Consider the following 8,825-nt stretch of genomic DNA (forward strand, 5'->3'; position numbering starts at 1 on the left):
AGAAATGTGATGTGGTAATACAGACTCAGGAAGCAATCAGGTAGTCCTGAGAAGACAGACAAGGGAATCAAGTTAAAATATAGTCTGACTAGGATAGAGGGATGCAGAGATGCTCAGAGTATGGTACTCAAGTCAGTCTGCCCCCAACCTGCTTCTCCAGCCTTCTGCAATAGAGCCATGTCAGGGTTTCACATCAGGGTTCAGAGCAAGGGAAAAGAGTGCTGCCTCTTTGCTAGTGGGAAGAGACATCCTCAATGCTGGGGATGTAGCTCCGTGGGTAGAGTGGTTGGTTAGAGTACTCAAGACCCTGAGTGTGAACCTCGGCACCAAACAAACTGGGTGTGGTAGCATACAGTTGTAATCCCAGCACTAGGAAAGTGGAAGCAAGAGGATAAGAAATTGAAGGTCATCCTTGTCTATATAATGAGTTCCAGATCATTACTTGCTCACCTGAGACTGTGTCTAAAAAAAAAATTAAAAAAATACAATTTCTACCCTGATCCCTGACCCTATTCTATTTTACTGTCCTGTTTTTCACCACTTCCTCTGAAACCTGTTCATGTTGTGGCAGAAGTACCAAGTGTGACAAATATGCTTATGGTGGGGACACGAGTGGATACCTTCGTTTCTCCCACCTGTCTACGCTGTCCTGATACCTGGTTGTCAAAGAACAGGAACAATCTGGTTTTACTTTTTCCTGAAGATCTTTCCCTGGGCGCCATGTCTTCCTTACTCAAAACACTTCTCTAAAATGTGGGAAGGTGGCTCCCCAAAACCACCCCTAGACATCAAAATACTAGCAGAGTCTGTTAGTTTGCTAGTGTGACTATAAATTAAATAACGAATGTTTAGTAGTGCCAAACAGAACATGTATTATCTGTAGCCATTACCTTCTCATTACTGGGATAAAACACCTTCATTTTGGCAACTGTGTATCCCAGTAATGAAAGGGTTTATTTCTGGCTGACGGTTTCAAGGGACATTTCACCATGATGGGCAAAGGATGGTACTAGTAGACAGCTAGGCACCATCACATCTCCACATGAGCAGAAAGAAAGCAGAGTGAGTGAGCTTCTTGCCACAGTTAGAACGGGGTTTTAACACCCTAAGGCCTGCTCCTAGAACACATCTCTTCAAGAAAGGCTCCACTTCCCAAAGGATCCTTCCTCTAGGGATTAAGTACGAGGCTTAGTCACAAACACATGAAGCTCTGGGTGACATTTCACATGTAAACAACCATAGCCATCATTCAGCCAGTTGCCAATAAGCTAGTGTCCTGCAGGAGGTGTGAAGAGACTGACTCCCTACATGCCTATCTGGTTTCCTTTCCCCCACTGTCTTTGTAATGACACCTCTGTTTTACATAATTTTTCCTAGAAGATATGCCCTGCAACCCCCCTTATGATAAGAGTAAAACAATGACGTATATGTAAACTTAGAAGTCAGGCAAGGTCTTCATCTGCCAGAAGCTCTTGCCCCTGCCTTGGTTGTAGGCCTGATATTGGGGCTGAGGTGCCATCTTGAGAACAGTAACTGACCTTGACAATGGAAGCTTTTTACCCAAGACAAAACAACTGAAAGTTAAAAGATGTCTGTACTCTTGAAGATAATCAGGGAGCGACTGGTTGGCCTAACACCAGGCTTCTCTTTAAAAAAGATAAAAATGAAACTATCTTATTTAAGTCATCCTTGTTTTGGGTTTGTAGCTTGCAGCCAAATGTGAGTCTTACTTATATAGGTGGAAAGTTTATGAGCTCCAAATACTACCTGATAGGTGAAAGATAATAGTCACTGTCCATGGGCTCTGTACCTGTGGATTCAACAGAGGACTGGAAATGTGCCCATACTGAGCATGCACGGACTTCTCCTTGTCATTATTCTCTAATTTATAAAGTAGAGCAACTCTTTACATTGTATTAGACATTAAAAGTCATCCAGAGATAACGTGAGGATATGTAAACTCTACGCCAATATACATGAGGGACTCATCTGTGGGTTTTGTTAAGGGGAGGGGTGTTCTAGAACCGATAACATTACAGTTATCAAGAGATGAATGTACTTAGTACAGAGGAGTCTCAAGGAAATAAGTTCCACATGAATACAATATTGCATGCTTGTTGGATACCTCAAAGCATCTCCAAAGCTCTCAGGAAAGACAGAAAGGAGAGTAAGTCAGTGTCACAGCTATGGTAGAACAGCCCTTTTGCTTGTCCTCTCTCTCTCTCTCTCTCTCTCTCTCTCTCTCTCTCTCTCCCCCTCCCTCCTTCCCTCTCTCCCTCTTTTTCCCTCTTTGTCCCTCTCTCCCTCTTCAGGAATTTTCTCAGACCAGACTTCCAGGTATGGAAGAGTAAGATAGGAAATAGGGATGGGAGAGAGTAAGATAGCACTGCACCCCAGCTCTCCAGTAGCATCTCAGGCTGCCCCATCTACTCTAATAAGGCACAGGTGGGTGGGTGGGTGAGGAAGGGGAGGGGCTAAATGTACAACTGCCTTCTGTTGGAAGGGGCAGTTCTCCATCTCTCTCTTTCCAGGATTTCATTGTACACAGTTGCCAAAATGAAGGTAACCTAATCTTACTGAATATATGGCGTCATATGTGGCTAATAGCATAAACCTAAAGTCCAGGCATGTAAATCTGATTTTCCATTTAGGAAAGAATGTGTGTACAAGTACTCATGAGCTGACTAGAAGTAGAGAATTTGGGGAGAAGTGTAATCACTATGTTCTGTGCCTTTGGACCAGTCGGAGACTGAAATCAGTCATGGGTTTTATCTGTCACATCTGACTTCTCCACACCCTCTGATTCAGTTCATCTAACTGGTCATCAAAGCCAATGGTGGGGGGGGGGGGGTAGGAAGGATGGGGCGATTCATATGTTGAAATCCAGTCCTCAAAGCAAGGGCAAGAGTACACTTAAATGAGGTGGATATTTGATTAAATGTCTCCCACAGACCCATGTGTTAAAGCTTTGGTTCCCACATGCCACCCTTGAGAGGCAGTGGAACCTTTAGGAGATGGGACCTGGTAGAGGGAGTTAGAACATTAGGGTGTACCTTTGAAAGGGATATTGGGATGGGACCCCAGCCCCCTTTTCCCTCTCTTTGCTTTCCAGCCACCACAACATGAACAGCTTGTTCTACAACACACACTGACCATGATGTCTCATCCCAGGCCCAAAGGCAATACAGCAAAGTGTCTGTCTGTGGACTGAAATCCTCAACACTGTAAACCTAAATGAACGTTTTGTCTCTGTATCCTGATTGCCTCAGATATTTCTGACAGTCAAGGAAAGCTAACTATCTTTCCTCTTCTTCACCTCCCTTCTTTCCTTCAAACTATGACATGATTTCCACTCCACCCCTGCCCTGAAATGGGCCTTGTCGGGCACCATGCACCTTGCTGTCTGACCTGTGGCCTTGTTAGGTGAGGCCTGTCATTCCAGTTAGTCCTCCTACTTTGTTTGCTTCACATGGTTGAGTTTTTAAAGTTCCTCATGAGCTGGGCATGGCGGCGCCAGTCTTTAATCGCAGCACTCGGGAAGCAGAGGTAGGAGGATCGTGGCTGTGAGTTCAAGGCCACCCCGAGACTACATAGGGAATTCCAGGTCAGTCTGAGCTACAGTGAGACCATACCTCAAAAAATAAATAAATAAAACGTTCTCATGATATATAATAGCTGTTAACTTTTTTTGTAAACCAAAGTATCATAAGATTCCAGTTATATCAGCGTATTCTAGAAATCTGCAGCACAACATGGTGCCCATAGTTAGCAATGGAGCTTTGTGCAGCTCCACATTTGCTAAGATGGTAGATCTCATGATAAGGGACTCAGGATGCACCATTAGCACACAATGTGGCAAAGCAGAAAGTTAACATTCCACTGTGACCTGACCCCCCACTTCCCTTTGCCTGCTTCTCATACTGGATTGTCGCATGTTCTACTCAGCTCCCCTCTGATTCTCTCTTGAACTGATGCAACTCTCTCTATTCTCACATCGCCACGCCCTCTTCTGGCCTGCTCTACTTACTGCACTGTGCCTCCTGCTTGCCATACTTCGGTCCTTGACCCCTCCAATGTTGTCTCCACACGGCAGTTAGGGACGTCCTTCAGAAATATGGATCCCAACCCCTTCTGCTGGAAATTCTCCAACAGCTTCACAGGACTACCAAGAGAAAGTCATTAATGTGGCTCATTTCCCCTTTCTCCTCCTTGACCCCCCAGCCATACCAGTATATAGCCATCTACCACCACAGAGCTGTGGTACACACACACACACACACACACACACACACACACACACACACCCTTGCCTCAGCTTGGAATTCTTGATCACCCTTCATACATCCCTACTTGCCCACCCTGCACACCTCAACTCAGGCTATGTTCTTTTCCACATTCTCAGAGTATCAGGGATTATTACCTTAGACCAGTAGCTGCTCTCATAAGTCAACAGTAGTTTACATGATTGGTTAAAGTCCACTTTCTCCTCCATCTCCCTCAATCCACTCTAAGCTTGTAGGTGCTTGCTCCTCTCCTTCACTTCTATAGATGATCCTCTACTTAAAACAGTCCAACTTTACAATGGTGAGAGAGCAGTATGGATGAATTCAACAACAACAAAAACCTGTATCGTTGAGTTCTGATCTTTTCTTGGACTGTACTGTGGTGGAATTATTTATCAATGCTACAGCTGGAAGCCTCTAGCCACAAGGAGAAACAGCTGCTACTATAGTATGCTGTGTGTTTGGTGTTAATTTACAATAGTCTACAGAAGATAGCCAACGCATTATACAATTGGTTTGTGTTAGGTGATTTTACCTGATGTGGTGCTCTAAGAATGTGTAAGGTAGACATGGCTCAGTCATGATGTTTGGCATATTAGGTTTTGTTTTCAACTTGCTATTTTCAAACTATAATGGGCTGGGAGGGGGGTATAAGGCCATTGTAAATAGAGGAATATATGTGCCAGGCTTGTGCCTACAAAAATCTCAGCACCTCAAGAGAGCTGAGCTCTGGCCTCCAAAGGCACAAAGGATGAAGAGGTATGAAGCTTGGGCCCTGGAGCTATGGGTGGAGGCTCCCAATCTGAATCCTTAAATCTTGGTGATGTCATCAATTAGAAGAGGAAGGGGGACACATAAATCTTGTTGAACCCTTGAGCCCTATTTAAGGCTAAGAACCTGATTGATCCTGATACAACCAAAGGATATTGAGAAAAAAAATCGTGGCCAGAACATAGGTTCTAGCCCTAGCCCAGCAGGTATCCTAGTGGATTCTTATGTCTGACACCTCTTGCTGTGTGCTCAGCAAAGTGGTCCACACTAAAAAGTAAATGCACACAAGGAAATCCCAGAAGTGAAGAAGATCAAGACAACAGCAGGGTTGGAGTCCCCTGTGAGGAAAGACCTCAGAGAACTGCACAGAATAGTGCCCATCCTCAAAACAGGGCATGGGAAGAAAGGGAAGGCACAGAGGGACTCCAGTGGGGTTGAGAGCATTGGAGGGGACATGGTCTCGACTTTCCCAAGAACCTAGGAGAGTCTCAGAAGCAATGAAATGAGTCGCCATAAACAGCAGGTGCTGGGCTGCCAAGGGGAAGACAAAGCTGCCCGTAACTGACATGAGGCCACTCCAGTGAGGTGACAGAGAGCCACACAGATTGTGTCAATAAGTAATAGGAGCTGTCTATAAAAGTAACAGTCAGAAAAAAAAAAAAGTAACAGTCGACCATTAAAACAAACATACAAAAAAAGTAACAGTCGAATTAAATAGCCCTACACTTTTCACTTCAGAATAACTACTATTTTTTTAAAGGAGGAAAATAAGTTGTGGTGAGGATGTGAAGAGCTTGGAACCTTCCTACTCTGCTGAAGGGAATGTTAAAGGGTGCAGCCATTAGGGAAGACAGGACAGAGACCCTCAAGATGATGAATATAGAATTACCATATGCAGCTGCAATTCCACTTCTGGGTGTAGCCCCAAAAGAAGTGCAAGAGGAGGGATTCAAGAAGGTATTTAGGGATGGAGAGATGGCTTAGGTTTAAGGCACTTGCCTGTGAAGCCTTAAAGACCAGATTCAATTCCCTAGTACCCACATAAGCCAGATGCACAAGATGGTGCATGTGTCTGGAGTTTGTTTGCAGTGGCAGAAGACCCTAGCTCTCTCTCTCTCCCTCTCTCTCCTCTACCTCTCAAATAAATAAAATGTTCCCTTTAGAAAAAAGTATTTATACACCCATGTTTATTCTCCATAGACAAAGGCAGAATTAACCCCAGCATCCATCAACAGATGAATGAAGGAACAGCATGTGTACACAATCAAAAGGATAGTGCTCGACCTTAAAAAACAAGGGACTTCTGACACATCCTCCTGCATGGATGACCTTGAAGACACTCTACTGTGTGAAACAAGCTACCATTAGCATGAGAAATACAGTATGATTTCATACAATACCTTGAGTAGTTACATTCCTAGAGCTGGAAAGTAAAAATGTAGGTTACTATGGGGTCAATGAGAGCAGGAAGCCAGAGTGTTTCAGGGCTGTAGAGTTTGAGCTGGAGATGTTAAAGCTCTGGAGTGCTGATGGTTGGACAATATTCTTGCCAACACTGCACACATACCTGAGAAGTTGGGGTGATGATGGATTTTATCAGGTGTGCACTTTACCAGTGTTAAAATAATAGCCGGGCGTGGTGGCACACACCTTTATTCCTAGCTCTTGGGAGGCAGAGGTAGGGGGATTGCTGTGAGTTCAAGGCCACCCTGAGTCTACGTAGTGAATCATAGTGAATACCAGGTCAGCCTGAGCTACAGTGAGACCCTACCTCAGAAAACCAAAAAAAATAAAGTTTTAGTTAAATGAGAATAAGAAAGAAACTTTATTTTCTAAAGAACTTGGGGAAAGGGTGCATGAGGCAGAGGAGCAGAAGAGAGGGATGGGTGATGCTTGTACTGAAGGTGGACCAGTCAAGTGGGCAGGGTTCTCACTTCAACCCAGCTACTTGCCTGCTGGGCAACTCTGGGTAGGCCTTCTCATTACTCTCAGCTCTGCACAGGAGCAGGAGTGCTGGGAGAACAAGAAGAGGCTGAACTCACGTGGATGCCCATTGCACGTTAAAGTATAACCACAGCGCATGGAAATCCTCTCTGCTTAGGAGGGGTCAGGAGGTGGCAACAGAGATAGTTTGAAGCTTTAGATCAGCCTCGTGGGGAATATGAAGGGGAGGGTTGGGGCCTTGAGAAGTTTCTGAGCTGCACGAAAGCCACTAAGCATGGATTCCACAGGCCCAGGAAGTTTTGGATAGCTCTTTAAAGCCATTCCTCACCCCAGTAACCTAGCAGAGGAAGAAGACAGAGCTCTGAAGGATGTCAGAGACTTCTTAGATGTGAACAAATACGTTTCTGAAAATATTGACCCTCACCATCAGCCTGGAGAAAAAGAGGTGTAAATGAAGATTGATTGCAGATCTTGATTAGGGAGAGCGTGCCTAGTACTGTTCCTCTGGGGGGTATGTGTCTCATATTAAAAGGCATAGCCATTTCATTTTTTTGTATGACTTCCAGGACAGTCTCTGATTAATGCTGTTATATTTATATACCCTATAAAATGGTGAATCTTGAGCCTGAGAACACAAAGCCCAGGTTTAGCAACTCCAGGAAGTAGTCTGGTTCAAGAGTCAACAGATCTGGTTCACTGCTTTTGTAAATAAAGTATTGGGACAAAGACAGGCCCATTCATTTACATACCATCTCTGGCTACAATGGCATAGTAAAATGGCCATAACAGTGATCACAATATGCAGCACAACCCACTGTTACTGTCTGGTCTGTTTCAGAAAACGTTTAAAGACCACAGTTCAGTTTAATTATGTTGTTTTGTTTTCAGTGCATATATTTTTAAAGGTTCTTTAGGAGTTTTTCACTGACTGTGACAATCATTAAGTAACTTAAAACTCCATTTAGTGAAAGGCTGGCAGAGATGGCTCAGTGGGCAAAAACACTTGCTTCATAAGTGGGATAATCTAAGTTTGGATCCCCAGAACCCACATAAAGCCAGACTATGTAGCATGAGTTGCTGAAGTCCCAGCATGCGTACAGCAAGATGAGAAGCACAGACAGGGGGATGCTCAGAAACTCGAGTGCAGCTAGCCCGGCGAACTCAACAGCAAGCAACAAAAAGACCCTTTCTCGGGCTGGAGAGATGGCTTAGCAGTTAAGGCACTTGGCTGTGAAGCCTAAGGGTCCAGGTTCAATTCCCCAGTACCCATATAAATGATGCACAAGGTGGCACATGCTTCAGAAGTTTGTTTGTATTGACTAGAGGCCTCGGTGTGCCCATTCTCTCTATCTATCTGCCTCTCTTTCTCTCTCAAATAAATAAATAACATATACTTTTTAAAAAGACCCTTTCTCAAGAAAGGTAGAAGGCAAGGACCAACACCCAACATTGTCTTTATAACTTCCATGTGCAAGCACCTGAACATACACACATATCTTAAATATCACACACACACACACACAATACTTTTAAAATCCATTTAATAAAAAGACAAAATAGCATAGCATTAACAAATAGATTTACTAGCATTGTTTGTAAGTTATAGAAGCAAGTATAGCTCTGGTAAATACAAAACTGAGTCTGGGTGGGCCATGGCTACAGGAATGAGGATAGTCAGGGGACTTGAGGGTGGTGATGACAGAGAGCCACTTTGGTAGAGGAAAGGGACTAGAAGGAAAGAAGAGGATTTCATGAGAAAGAGGAAGGGCTCAGCATGCCATAATGGGCTATAGGGCAAGGTGGCTGAGGCACAGTTGATAAAGGGGA

The sequence above is a fragment of the Jaculus jaculus genome, chromosome 12 (genome assembly GCF_020740685.1).
Source record: "Jaculus jaculus isolate mJacJac1 chromosome 12, mJacJac1.mat.Y.cur, whole genome shotgun sequence".
Classification (NCBI taxonomy): Eukaryota; Metazoa; Chordata; class Mammalia; order Rodentia; family Dipodidae; genus Jaculus; species Jaculus jaculus.